At 42.2% G+C, this 15,588-nt stretch overlaps 2 non-coding genes across 2 annotated transcripts; one reads left to right on the top strand and one right to left on the bottom strand.

Moving 5' to 3' along the window:
- The first annotated feature begins 7,007 nt into the window (after nucleotides 1–7,007).
- trnay-gua lies at nucleotides 7,008–7,095 on the top strand. Its single transcript is given in 2 exon segments — nucleotides 7,008–7,044; nucleotides 7,060–7,095. It is a non-coding gene; the product is annotated as a tRNA-Tyr (tRNA).
- Nucleotides 7,096–9,971: 2,876 nt separating this feature from the next.
- Nucleotides 9,972–10,053, bottom strand: trnal-aag. The gene has a single exon. It is a non-coding gene; the product is annotated as a tRNA-Leu (tRNA).
- Nucleotides 10,054–15,588: the final 5,535 nt, after the last annotated feature.

Genomic DNA, 15,588 nt, shown 5'->3' with positions numbered 1-15,588 from the left:
TGCTTGTTGCACACAAGCTGTTGTAAAATGTCTTCGTATATCAAAACCAGAAATAACTACTGTCCATTAATGAGCCAAAACACCGCCGCTGGGGCCTGGACTCCTAAAGGCCTCCAAACGTCTTCTGTGCTATTTGGCAACAAGACTGTGTTTTTTGTCTGCTTGAGAAAACAGACTGAAGGAGACATTTAAAAGGGATTTATTTCACCGACATCTTGACATGTGCTTACAAGATAATCAACATTAATCACTTCATTTATGAGGAGTTAAAATGCTAATGCTAATGGATGAATAAATATTAATACAGTTTGGGTTGAGTTGCCCATGTCCCAACTGTGCAGTTGTAACAGACAAAAAGGGCAAACCACGCAACTGTCTGGGGCCCCATGAAAAAAAATGAGCTTCCATACCTTTTGGCATATTTTGCAATGTCAGGTATTGTGTATTGTCAATACTCCAGAACCCCCTGTTGGGGTTCCTTTATGTCTACTCTTTTTCTACATCTTTTCCCTCCAGAACCTATGATCGCCACTGCTAACTGGTTTCCACCTTCCCAGCTGATACCCAGAGCTAACAGAGAAGCTTGTTAACTGGTGAGCATAAATATTAGCTGCGGACGCAGCCAGTGTAGGTATGTAAATCATCCAGTATAGCCATAACCAGCTACTTTGCATTTAACACTTTCCCACAGCTGTTATTACTTCACAAATGCAAATAACCTTGTATGAAAAGTGGGAAAGCAGAAGTTTCCTTCCAGGAAGAGACTGTGTGGAGACTGGAAAAGCACAGATAGCAGTGGATGTGCTGTGTTTATCATTTTCTCCCTTTAATCATTTCCTAGTTCATTTGATATCATCGTTCCATTGCTCCACTGGAACTGTTCTACTTTTAGCTCACTTTGTGTTGTTGTGTTCGCTTATAGGTAACAACAAGGAACATTTGGGTTTTTGGTTGCTAAAAATATAATGTAACACAGTGACCTAATTGTCACTTCATAAGATATCACCTCTTATCCAGCTGCAATTTTTGCATGTATATTTTCCATATGTTATTATATTTTCACATCACATGACCATCTACAGTGAATATACTGTCACCATGATCCAGGAAAGCCAAGAAGTCTGTTCTATGGTTTTCCTGCTGGTACAAAGACTTAATTCCTCTCACCCAGGTGCAAGAACATACAGTATGTGGTACTTGGTGTTGGCTGTAATCATTAAGTTGTGTTCAAGTGCAACTTTTTTGTTCAGACATAGACAACATCAGATGACACCACGGTCGGCCTTCTTTGCTGGTAGTTCAGTAATGTCCATTTGGTGAGTTCATATGTTAAGTGCATAAAAAATCTAGAAGTAAGAAATACAAGAGCTTTAGAATAAAAAATATATATACTGTATGTAATTCAGCACCACCTAGCTAACTGTCTGATGCTGTTTATTGGCATTGGTTACATGTTGTAACGCCGGTTCTGTGAGTATAGGCATGGTACGTTTTCCTGAATAAGTGTGTGAGACACTGGGCCCAATCAATGCCATCATGGTCAACTGTGATTAACAACAACATACACACACACAGTTTTGAAACAACACATGGACTGGTTAAGACAATTTAAGAATTTTAAAAAAAGTAGACACGTTATGGAAGAGATGCCAGGGACTGGGAAGTTTCCTCCCCACCACAGCCTGTCTTGCAGGAACAGAGGTGCCTATACAGTGAGTGGGTGAAATCCACCCCACTTAAAATGAAAGCAAAGCCCTCACAGTAAAACAGTTATACTAAATATTCATCCAGAAGGCAAGATCCAAGAGAAATGGCAACTCGGTCAGCCATTGCACACTGCAGAATTAAAAACAGCATATTATTATCATCATTATTATTATTATACAGACTAGATATGCTCTTTCCACAAAGTATATGGGATACATTACTGCATTTTCTACAGCCAGGCATTCTTCATCTTCTTTTTCTTCCCTTCTTTTGGTTTAAATCCAGAATTAACCATTAAGAGCACATTAAAGTTTACTACAGTTTTAATGACGTAATTTTGGTTATGAACCGGAGACTGCAAGCCCTAAACGGGGCTAACAAAAACAGGAAGAATCTTTCCTCGAGGCTCAGACTCATATATATACGAGAGCAAACCACAATTAGGGCAGCAACCCCATTATGATCCCCAAACCACATTTTAAAAACTCAAGCCCTGAAGGACATACTCCCTTTATTCAAATTTTTCCTGCACTGCAAGATATTTTTGTCTCCACTAGAGCAGCATGGATATCAGTCTGCAGGCTGTCTACAGCCTCTGCTGTTCAATAATGATTCATAAAGGGTCATAAATGAGGTTCACATTTCAATAAACAGATGTTTTTTCTTGTTTTTAGATCAGTTTGGAAGATGCCCGACGGATGACACATGCACATGCGGTGAGGGAGCACGAGAATGTAGTCTCCAGAAAGGGTCCAATTTCCTTTTGTTCAAGTGACATTTGCTAAACATCAAAAGGCCCAGCTGTTTCATTAAATTTGATTGTTAAAATAACACAAAATCATAAATTACAAATACATCTGTGAGATGTATTTATGTCTTCGCTGGGAACCGAGGACCCACTAGATGCGAGCCACAGACTAGAACCAGCATTGTTGGTTTTGGCCTTTTCATGGGATTTGTGGACAATATAAAAAAGAAGTAACCCTAGCCTTTTCTTTGAATCCACTGCGTTGCTGCAGCCATTGCACTTTACTTTAACCTCCTTGGAGTCAGCTAAATTTAGTGGGAAAGAGATGGAATGGAGATGGATGGAAACGCCATCCCTCCTTCATGTCCTCGTTCACACTGTGTTGTCAGAAGGAGGTCAGTTGAAGAACCTTAAAGCGGAAGAGCTGCAAAGCAAAGTTGAAAGTCCTGTCAGGAAAATGTTATAGAGAGAGTCCAAGGGGTCAAAACCCTGGGCCACTGCAGGAAGAAGACAGCGGTGAGGAGTCAAATCCAGGTTATTATCACAGGGTAGGCGCTTAAAAATATGACACATGTGTGACAAAATAATCTACCTGGAATCTGCCCGTTTATGTATTTGATTAATCAGTGCAGTCTTTGTTGGGGGATGTTGCATTAGGGTTGACTGCTTCTGAGAGAAAAAATAAATAAATGAATTAAATGAATAAATCCAGGTCTAAAGTTAGGCTGAGTTTGGATGACACATCAGTAAGAATCAATAATGAGAGAATCATCCTTGGCCAGATGCTGTCATCCTGACAATGGGGGCACTAGAGGAGAAAATCCAAGTGTCTACAAAGATTGAAGAACCTTCTCTGGGATTCCTTAAGAGTGAGAGTGAGGGTGTGAATGTCACTGTGGTTTCTGTGCCAGCGGCAAAATGTACAACTCGGTCAGTGCTGCCAGGGACATTGATAACGTTGTCGACATAAGTGGTTGCAGCAGGAATTGACTGTTTATATAAAGCCCCTTTCACACTGCACAAAAAACATGGGTTGACATATGTCGACCCGGGTTTTTCAGCAGGGCGAAAGGGTCGACCCAGCATTATAACCCGGATCAAATGACTCAGCAATCGACCCCAGATTTTATAGGCTCAGCTGCAGTGTGAAAAGGCATCCCGCGTTGTGCCGTTAGTTTACACAATGACGTTGATGTACCTACCTGTTGCATTTTGATTTTGTCAATGTCAGTAGCTCCAGGGTTGCGAGCAGCTCAAACTAGAGGAAAGTTTTGGTCTACTCCCATGAGATCAGTCTTCCTGTTGGTCTCTCCGAGACCGATCTCTGAATGCAGCTCTGCATTTGAGGAGAAGAGAAGATTCAGAGAGGAGAAGGAGAAGAAGGACAAGGGAGGAGAAGGAAGGAGAACAGAAAACCCTGGAGGACACAGTGATTTATTCAAATATCACCAGCCTTTCGAAGGAGTGGGGGTTTCACAGGCCCATTCGGCAGGTCATCCACAAACTGAAAGCGTCAACAGAAATATGTAATGATGATGTTGTCTACTCAGTGACATATGAGAGGGAAAAAAAAGTGGTATGCAGCTCTCACAGTGGGAGGTCAGACCCGGGACTGCTGGCAGTGTGAAAGCACACCAAATGCGGGTCAACCCGGGTCTGAAAATACCATGTCAACCTGGTATTTTCGATATGAAAGTGGTATAACACGACACTGGGTGAAGGAAACACACCAGCCAGATATGAATCCAGTTAAACCTTCAGGCCGTGCTTCGACCGTGCATGTCAGCCTGTTGCTTTGTGTAGTCGGCTTCCATTAAAAATGTGTTGTAGCTTGTCGTTTTCTCGCTGCTGGTATGAACACACAACGCCCAACTCCTGGCTAATTCAAAAAAAAGGGCAAAGAGACGGAGCGTGGTTGAAGGTAAATGTGCAGAAGCCACTCAACTAATTAATCCAAATGGAGCTCTACAGGGATTGACTTGCTTCTAGCGTCGGCCTCTAGTGGTCATTTGAGGAACTGCGCATTCTTTTTTGCTACAAATTCGGTAAGATCCACAAGATCCTGACCATCCTGACACGTTTTGTTTTGCAGTCAAGATCTTAATGTCACAAAGACTTGTTTGTTGTTTTTTTTTAATGTAAATGTGATTTGTCAAATCTGTGATTGATAAATCTGCGTTGCCTTGTGTCACCTGCATTACTCACTAACCTATTTAATCACTCACACAGTCATACAATTATTCCTCCTCATCCCTCTCTCCCTCTGATGTCATCGTTAACATGCACAGGGATGGATGGATAATCTGGTTTACTTCATTTTCTCCAGGGAGAAGCTGTCTTACTTCATCTCCATTCAATCAAATTCCATCTTTGCTAGCTTACTCACTTCTCATGCGGTGGCATGAAAACTATCTGCACCTGCATTCATTTGTCCTAAAATCTAGTAAATGGAGGCCAATGCCAATTGTTACAATAATAAAACCACTGCATTTGCAGGATGAGACCAGGAAACAGTTGAACTAAGACATGGATGAGTACATGTCCGGGCGGCACGCAGGAACATCCCAGCAGCATTTTTAAATATTCAAATTTAAAATGAATTGTAATAAATCAGTCCGCAGCATGTGATTCCTTATTCAAATTAACCAACATGGCATTTTTTTTTTCATCATCCGAGTCAGTCGTAAATCAAGAAATTAGAGACTCCTCAGCAGGTTTCATCTGCTTATTCGCAAATAAAGGACACTCTCAAAGAAGTGAAGGGTCTTTGAAAGTAAATAAATGCTTGTGTCTTCGATGTTCTCTCTTCTTTTTTGTTCTTACCTTAAAAGAAATTTGAAGTACTGACCAATGCCACAGCAGTTCTGGTTGATAAGCCGTCCCATCCAGCAACACTGGTGGTACTTCACGTCATCCTTTGGGGATTCAGTCTGTTGGTGCTTTCCGCTCTGGTAATTTATGCTTTCTTCCGATGTCTCTCCCCCAAAGTGATATCAGGGGGATTGGAGGACGTCACATGAGGAGAATGAGAGTAAAGCAATTAGATCCCTCAGTAGTGGGAGTCTGACCCATTTTAGTAGATCAGGAACTCATTCTTTCATTTATCTGTCCACCCATTCGGTCATCTCCTTGACTCTTTTCTCATGGAAAGCTGATATTAACATGCATCTTTGTAGAATCATAGTAACATATATGTGAAATATGCAATATATTACAAGAACATTTCATAGTGTAAATTCTGTTCACATTCCTTGCTTTTGTCCTTTTCTTTTTTTTTTTTTTTTTTGGTATGGTCACTGGAGATGTGTTGAACATTTCACATTCAAAATCTTGCCTCCGTTTTTCCGTTGAGCTTTTTACCGCAGCCAAAAACAGAATGGTCTGATTCTTTGTGCAGGTTGGTTCATGATGTCAAACAGTGTTTGCTTCATCACAGCTACCCTCCCATCCATCCTGGTGGTACCCACTGTTACCGTCCCTTAACCTTCACCTTTGCCTCTCTCAAAGACACAGCTGCTGGCCTTCCTCATTCCTTGACAGAGCCATCTGGACTGACCTCTGTGTCTTGAAGTAACGATGCACTGTTGGTTCTTAGTACTTACCTGAATTGTTCTGACCATAACATATTACACTACAGTAGGCCAACAGTGCTCTGCAAAACGCAACAGAAGTTGTTTATCATCTTTAAATTTTGGACGCATCCATCAAATTTAACGCCAGATTCGGGTCTGGCGTTAGATAATTAGCTTTGATTCAGAGACCCACAAAACCTGCTTCTGGAAAACAGGATTAAATATACATCATGCTCATCCATGTGCCCCTCTGCACAGGAAGCTGAAAGGATTATTCATCTGCTCAAGAATTGCTAATGAGCTGTGGCTTATGGGCTGTGAGATGGATATACATCCTCTGGGATGGCTGTGGACATAGACATGTCATCTGTGCACTGTGTGTATGTGTTAAATAGTCAAATAAAATCCTCCTTTTATATTATCTACATGAGAAAAAAATATGAAAAAAATACAAAAGAGTGTTAGATGCACAGAAAATAAAAGTCTAAGATTTCAAAAATTAAGTTCAAATCATTCTGGTAATTACCATAATTAACCAAACATGCATTTCTTCTTTTGTCTTGGTTTTCTTGAGATGCATTCCTGTGAAAATAACGATAAATATAAAAAATAATGGAGATACATTTCTGTACCTAACACACTGGTTGTAAAAACCAAGGGGAAACAGTTTCTCCAGCTGAATGGGTTTTTATGAGCTATATCACGGCCCTTTAGGTTTGGCCTTCGCATTGATTGCCCTTGAAATCTGAAACGATCCAAAACCAAAGCTGAACTCCTTTTTTTTTTTTTTTTTTTGAAGAAAATCTCTTGTGTTTAATGTACAGTATACACCCATCAACCACAACATTACGACCACTGACAGGAGAAGCAAATAACATTGACCATGTTCCAACCATACAATTTTCTGCTGGGATACTTATGAATATGAATTTTGTGTGGATAGATCGGAAATTGATCAAGTATCGGGGGCTGGGTCGCTCCCTTCGATAGCTCAGTTGGTAGAGCGGAGGACTGTAGAGGTATAATACTGATATCCTTAGGTCGCTGGTTCGAATCCGGCTCGAAGGAGAGTTCTCTTTTGCCTAATTTCCCTTCAAGGATGAATAAAGTAATTTATCTATCTATTGGAACAAACCTGATCCTGGAGGCCCTTCCAGAGCCCAAAGGCCCCTACAATATTGTGTTGCCAGACACCACAGGACATCCTCAGACCCAGAAGGCCCATGTCTGATGAGTCAGAACTGTTCTGGAGGCACAAGGAAGACCCACACAATATTAATAAGGTGGTCATAATGTTTTGCCCGATTGGCATGTGCTGCCTATCACATAAGTTAACACAGAAATTAATCGGAAACACACGGAAAACACGGAAATGAAGCACAAACCAGAACAGGATTTATCCACGTAAACCATCGTCCTGTTTCAGCTTCTTAATCATTTTCAGAGGCGTACGTGCAGTTCAGTGCTGGACTGCTGCTTTGTGGCTTGGAAGGTGGCCTCGAACTCCAGCAGCCACTTAAACACCACTCTGTAATCCAGGAACCTCGGACTGAAAAATATCCCAGCTGCACTGAAACTGGCCACTGAAGCATGTCCACAAACATTGTGGGCTGTAATTAAAAATAATTAATGACGTTTGTTTCCGCGGAATGACTGCTTTCGCTACTGGAACCGCATCTTTTCAATAACGTGATTAATGACCAAAATTCCCATCAATGCACTGGTGCATTCACAGAAACATGAGTATCGGCCTACAAAGTTCGAAGACAGTGAAGTCTGCATCGTTACAGTTGGGATTTTTCTTTACAGTCGTGTTATATGTGAAGCAGAATTAGTTTGACTGTGTTCAACCCAGCAATGTGGTAATAATTATGGTTCTACATATGTATTGCTGTGTTTACCATTAATCGGTATTACATTTAAGGGTCTTGGCGTGTTGCTGAGCAGTGTCTGGTAATGGACCTCATGCTCCTTTAAAAGCTTTTTGCCGAACTCCAAGAGGCTGACGCGCCTTTTACTCAGAGTGACCACAAAGGTCTGACTGATGGAGTGTTGCTGAGATGGCCGACCTTCTGGAAGAGGCCGTTGGGTTTTTGGTCACTGCCGGGCTGTTGGTCACCTCTCTTGCTGAGATCCTGCATGCTTGCTCAGTTTAACCAGATGGCTGGCTCTGTGACGAGTACTAGTGATTAAAAGCTTCTTTCAAGCCACAATTACTGAGGCCACTAGGCTTCTGGGAACACCAAAATCTTTAGAGAAACGGTTTTCCCTAAACCATGCATTGTCACAATTGTTTGTTGTTGGGCTCGGTGGCTTGGTTTTGTGCCATAACATGCAGTGTGAACAGATGCGCGCCTTCCTAAACCTATGTCGGACCCTTTCAGGCAACAATTCAAAGCCACCACAATGACTTAAAGATATATATGCGTGCCAAAACACTGCTCTTCACATAACTGCTCAAACCGGATTGTCTGACACTACCCCTGGAGACACTTCAACAAAAGGAGGATGCAAGATTCTTTCCAATACCAAAGATTTTGCATATTTATAAGAGATTAAAGAAGCCCTACATGGACAAGCAAGAAAATGTGGAAAAAGGGGGAATACTCGGAGTGTTGAAGAGAAAACCGCGCATGCTTGGTTAACAACATATCGTACATCATGTTAGGACACTAGAGAACACGAAGATAAAGAACAGTGGAAGATCGAATCCCAGAGGCAGAAACATTTATGCAAATTGGGATTCTAATTAGTGTACTCTGGCACGGAGCCTAGGAGGCTTGATACATGCTATCTGATACCAAAGGTGACCCGAGCACATGAAAAGAGACATATTGCACTTCATATGTAAGGAGAAGAAACGATGTAAAGTCAGGCAATAAAGGAAGGAGGAACAATGATCCTTACACCTCATTTATACGTGATTAATAACAGTATTATATTACACTAGCATTCATTTCATTACCTAACTTTTGCATGGACTGTAAACAGAAGCATCCATTATTAATAACACGCTTAAAGTTACGTGATTAATGCTGTAATGAATATACTCCAGAGCAGGTCGTCACAAGCAGACAAGCAAACTAGGCAATTGCCTAGGGCCCTGAGCCGGAAGGGGGGCCCCCCACAGACTGCTGATATTGGTCCATATCAGTGACGATTATGGAACCCCTACAGACGCTGCAACAGCCCCTTCTGACGGTTGCTAGTGGCTAGAGGTGGCTTCCCGACTACACCAGGCAAAATGAAATGAACCTACCTCTCAGGACACGCAAAAAGAAAAGAAAGAAAAAAAACAAGGTTTATATTTATATTTTTATTCTAAGTTGTTTTAAAAGAAGCAAATGTGTAATTAAGACTAAAGTGTAAAAACTGAATATATTATATTTGTTGTTTTATTTTTGCATTTTAGTGCTTGTTATTTAAATAATGTAAGCCAATTTTGCTCTTTTCTTAAAATAAAATGTTTCTTCTGAATGCTTCATGTTTTCTGAGCGTCGGTGGGGGAGGCCTCCAAGGTGCCCCTTGCCTGGGGCCTCCAGACTGCCTTGAAACAGCCCTGGCCCAGAGGTGATGACGATCCCCTCCATTCAGATGAGTGCAAAGCAGAAGGTTTTGCTGAAAGTGGACTGCAAATCCACATTATCAGTCACGGACAGCATGTTTCAGCTGGTCTTTCTGAGGTCATCATCTGTGGCGCTGTAATTCTTGGCCATTTGAGCGTCATTTCTGCAGTTAAGGAAAGAATTTTTATCTCCTCGGGTCCACATGTTTCTGCACATTAGAAAATTGTCGCCGCCGCATTTAATGGATGGGACACAAACGCTAGTGAGGACGCTCTAAGGAGTTTTGGGTTTTTTTTCCCAGTGGCACTGGACAGTGAATTCTTAAGTCCAGTCACAAGTTGTCCCCTCGGTCATTGCTACCTGGCAAAAAAGCATCACTGGCAGCGGTGGGCTTTGAACCCACGCCTCGACAGAGACTGGAGCCTTAATCCAGCGCCTTAGACCACTCGGCCACACTACCGAACTTTTAGGTAAGAAAAGGGAGTCCAAGGATAACATGAGAATGTTTTCTCTTTTAGAATCTTAATAAGGACCACTGCCTAATGTTCCAGCCATCAGTCTTGATTTTTGGATATAAAATAACTCGCCAATGCAGCTTCACATTACAAAGCCTTTCTCTCTTATATTTTTGTCACTATGCCTGCCAGAATATAATCAATGCATTATCATTTATCTAGAAAAAAAATCAAATATTTTACCACCACTGCAAATTAAGAACGATTATCGTTGTAAACTACTTCAGACAAAACTAAGTGTCCCAAAAGAATCCACGCGACAGTGTGGTTTTTTAACGCACTGAAATGTGCGCCAGAAGATCAAGAGTGCCTACTGTTGTCACTTTTGTGTTGCCTGCAGTTACCCAGCCCTCAAAACTGACTTGGTTTGGTTGAGGACACGAAGCCCTTGAAGAGAGTTAACCGCAGCCTTGAACTTGGTAAGCGCTGAAAGGAGCACTCCTTTGAGTTTCACTTTCAAGACAAATTTAGATTTCAAGTGCTGTGTTTTTCTCTGACCTCCACCCACACTGATACAAACATGCACCCCCTCCAAAGTCACGTGCGCTCTGTCTCCTTTCCGTGCACATGCACTGAGTGCCTCACGCGGGGACTGATGGATGCTGTGGCTGAGCTGAGGGCAGTGGGTGGGTTTCTGCACTGATTTCATGTTTATGAATTGCAGTCCTTCGCATCTGATGACATGGTCGGTTTGAAGTTCCATCAGGACATGCCATGTGTGCAGGAGATAAATATTTTTTGTTGCACCCACTAAACCAAATACATGTGTTGCCCATTCTTGTTTTGTTTATTGGTTATCTTCAAAAATGTGGTCCAAAACACATTTTTTTCTCAAATGGATGAGAGGACTTTCAAAGTAACCCTTTGGAGTGTTGCATAACAGGTGACCTCCAGCAGCCTGGATTAGCTCCAAGGGTCAGTCAGCAGATTCAAAGGCTACAGCTGACTCCGGATTGAAACACTCCAGGCAGGAGACAAATACTTGGAAGAGCACCAGAGCAGCCTTCCTGGCGAGAAATGGTTGAACGTTCCCCATATCCAAAGTACACACTGCTATGCTATTGTCACTGTATATAGCTGCACTGTTAGCTCCTCTTATGCTAATTGCAGGGGAACCTGACAGAGTCAGCGTGTAATATGAGGCCTTGTGAATGGCTCAGCAGCGACAGGGGCGGGGCCTACTGTGTTCCTGGAGGCTTAGATTGACAGGTCTAGTGTGGCGCTCTGTGCGAAATGGTGCGCTGCTGAGACAGCTCCTGTATCGCAGAATAAGTGAAGTGGCAACTGAAATATAACATCTTCTGTCTCCATTTATCCCTTTACTAAAATATACTGGATTCATGTTAATGTTTATCTGAAGAAATTTAAATTTGTGGGGAAAAATTAAACAAATATATGTATAAAAAAATGTCTAATCAACCAAAAAATTTTCGCTCTGCACTTCGGACAGTGGTGAGTGAAACTGAGTAGCTCATGTTGGAGCTGAAGTAAATAAATGTGGATCAACAGTTACTAAAATCACTGCAGCACTGAACCTAGAAAACACATCTGAGTAGATGGTGTGTAGGAAGCTGAACATTGGAGAATGTTATGCTATTCTCGTACAGCCGTTAGGGACACCTGAATAAGATAGTAATCTCAGCTATTGCCGTACACATTGCCGTTATCTGTACTTACATTTCTGGAGAGGAAGACATCAGGTTATACTAAGGGCTACAGGCACTGCAGGTGGGGGTCGCAAATACTTTGGTTGATTAAACATTTTTTTATACATTTTTTAAATTTTCCCCACAAATTTAAAGAAAGCCTATTCAGTCTCCAGGTAGAATCCCATGTATGTAGGTATGTTTATGGCAGTTGCACGGCCACCCTAGTGTGAACAGGGCACATGTTTGAAATAAAAATGAAAAAACGAATACCCCTGGTGTAGGTCTGATGTAGGAGTTATGCCGGAGCTACACCCTATGATCTTAATTAAGATTAAGAGTCCCGTGGGCCAATAACAGGAATAGCTGTGTGTCATCAGCATAGCAGTGACTCAGCCACGTACATGGCATGACAGCACCAAGCAACGTTCTGAAAAATGTGTGGGTCAATAAAATTTGCGGAACCACTTATGTGGTTCATTTATTTATTTTTTTTTGTCACTTGTTAGGACTGGCCCATCAGAACATCGTGTGTATCATCTGTATGTGTATATTATGTGCTGGATGTCATCACAGTATGATAAGGTCCATAATTTGAAGTAGCCTGTTCAGATCCAACAAGAAAAATATTAAGTAGACTTCCTCTTTTTTTTTTTTTTTTTTTAGCCTTGATCCCACTAATGGTAACTTTGTGACAAAGAGCTGGTCTTGAGAGATTTTAATTGCTTCAATTTGTGGTTATTCACTAAAAAGTAATTACATTACTAATCTGAAGATGTACTCCAGCTGTAGAATTATTGGGCAGTTTACAATTTTAACTTAATGACAGTGCTCAAGTGAAAGGGTCAATTACATTGCAAGTGACCTCTCGGGATCATGAGCAATCCATGCAGTGCTTCTTGAGATATTTCAGCCTGAATCACAGAGGAGGAACAACCGAAAGTCACACTGAAAGATGCTATATAAAGAAAGAGGGAAAAACACTGAGAGGGGGCACCATAGAACTAGACCAAGCTCAGGGCATTGCTTATGTAATTCCAGTGATGCTGTTTGAATGAATGAATGAATGAATGACAGACCTGCGAGCGTGTCTGCAATCCAGGACACTCGTGTCTTTTCACGTATGAGCGGATTCACCGAGGGGCAGGAAATGAAGAGAGGAAGAGACGAGGAGTTAACAATGAGAAAGTGGTCGAGGGAGAGAGGTGATTAATGGAGCGCCGGAAATGTTCCTCTTTCTTCAGAGTTTTCTTTAATTGCTCTGAGGAAGCAGGTCAGCTGCCTCTTCCCATTCCTTTATCGATCGCGTTTACGCGCCTTCATCCATCCCCACATTCAACCAGTTCATCTGTCCGGTGATGGTAATGAGGCTTGGCGGGGCAGAGATGAATGCAGTGTGATGGAGGAGAGGGGAGGGAAAGAACTAAGAGAGGGAGATGAGACACACGGAGGCACGCCACGGGCCAGTGAACGCTACCGACATGGTGTAGAATAGAATTCATCTCGCCATTCATTCGGAGTAATCTCAAATAAAATGTGTTCAGACATTGCATTACCAAGTTGTATAATTCTCAAGAAAAAACATATGTCCCTCCAGCAGTTTAATTACTTTAGTCTTGTTTTCTATGCCTGTCTGATGGAACCATGACAGCTGCCACTATGAGGTTCCAAAGTGCTCTTCGGAAAAAGTCCTGGGAGGCTTGGCACAGAGGTTTGTCCATCTCTACATAAATAATGTGATTTATTACATGCCAAAACAAGTGTACCTGAATACCCCCCATTTAAATGGGGAAAATGCATTAATGAGCATGTAAATAATCCTTGCAATATTTTATAGAAGAGTACAGCTTCGTAAGCAGCTTTCCCATCACTACGGGACATTTGCAGACAGCAGGGTTATCAGTAGAGCCCACCACACCGCCGGGGACAATACACACCCACAACACAACCTCTTCACACTCCTGCCGCCAGAGAGACGCTACAGGAGGGGAAATCAAGGACAACGAGACTCACAAACAGACTCTACCCTAAGGCCACCCGAGTCCTGAACACTCTTTGCAACACTGACGGGATCTGTAGCACAAGGCACACTGCGCTTTCTCAAACTCGGCTTTTAAGTCTTTCATCTAACTGATGCCTCCTGCACCTTGTTTTTTTTTTTTTTTTGTCTGCGGGTTTTAAATTTATTTCAGGTGTAAGCTCTTGCTGTTTTCGCTTTGCACGCGACGAGAAACATCTTGAACCGTACCCAAACAATCGTGCGCGGGTGAAGAGGCAGCTAATGCGTCCCTCTGATGTTTCTGTTTACCCGGGAGGCAGGCAGTTGAAAATGATTTGTGTGACACGTCCAGTTCATTTGGAAAGCTTCCCCTGATATGCCGTTTTGCTAGATTGTGCGGATGCGTGCGACGTTCCCAAATTTTCCACTGACTTTCTGTGACACTGCTCATTGGTCAGTTATGTAAGGACATGCGTAACATCTCTCTCCACACACACCAAACACAGCCTGTGGTCCAGTTGACTAAGTGATGCGTACAGAGGACACTGCAGGGACCCGCTTCGTGTCTGAGAGGGCTACTGATATCGCCTCCTATAGGGAAAACAGGAAATTACTTTTTTTTTTTCTTTTTTTTCACTCCAGGGCTAGTCAATCTCAAGCAGCAGTGAAGGAGGGAGAGCGAATGGGAAGTTTTATCCAGAATACCTCAAGCTACCAGGGAGTTCAGGGCTTAACACATATCGTGATACTGTCTGGGATAGCATTTAGGATCAAATGCAGTTGTGTGAGATATGGCCCGCATGAGTCATCAGAACGTTTGACTCATCCCTAGCCTCTTCCTTGACTCAGTGTGCAGCATTTATGCCACATTAGCATCAGATATTATCTGGGCTTTTTTCTTTTTCTTTTTTTTTTTTTAATCCGAGCGGCCGAGAGAAGGAGAACAAATCTGACACTGGCGGAGAGAGCCGGGGAGATATCCATCCATAATAAACGGCCGTTGCCGTCTCTCGGGAGATAGTGATTGTCTCGCAGCAGGGGCGTGGGGGGGTGGTGGGTGGGTGGGTCTCTGCTGACCTGCTTTCCATCATTATATCAGGATCTCCTAATGACCTCGGACCAAAAATAAAAAAAAATAAAAATAAAAAAAGAATAAAAACGAGAGGAGCCATTAGTCCCATTCTCCATCTATGAGATCCATAGATTCCTGTTATGTGTATACAAAACACCTGGAAACATCTTTATTTAGACCATTTTTTGGCTGAATAACTGTTCATATTTTATTGTTCTTTGGGTCTTGTGTTGTTTTTTCTAAATGTAATGTTTTTCTTGGTGACGGTTTTACTCCTCCCTTACAAAGGGATTATTTTCTAAGAGTAATAAGTACTTTTTTTTTTTTAAACTTCTTGGGATTTTTAGGGCGTGTGCACCACGTGACACGGACCGTGCCGCTATCACGCAGTAGCATAAGATAAGTCGACGGGATAGCATCGAGGACGAGACAGTTTGGAAAAAAAAATGCGCCTCTTATCACTGGCCACCATCAACCCCACACTCAGTCGTTCCCCTGAAAAATGAATCCCGTCTGCATCTGTTTCCAGGAGATTGTGAGCAATCCGTTACGTCTTTTCAACTGGCGTCGGTAGCAGGAATCATCGTCATTATTTTCTCCATAGTCAATAAGTCATCAACCAATCAACTGTGAATAGCAAATCAGCCGGGATCAATAAGTGACCTTTGAGTTTCTGAGAGGATCACACTCATGCATCCATAGTCATTAACAAGAATGCACTGATGTCATGCACACACCGTCGTGTTTTCACCCCTTCAGAGGA

The sequence above is a fragment of the Mugil cephalus genome, chromosome 20 (assembly GCF_022458985.1).
Source record: "Mugil cephalus isolate CIBA_MC_2020 chromosome 20, CIBA_Mcephalus_1.1, whole genome shotgun sequence".
Lineage (NCBI taxonomy): Eukaryota > Metazoa > Chordata > Actinopteri > Mugiliformes > Mugilidae > Mugil > Mugil cephalus.
Note: the sequence above shows the minus strand (reverse complement) of the source record. Positions and strands in the feature narration are given on the sequence as shown.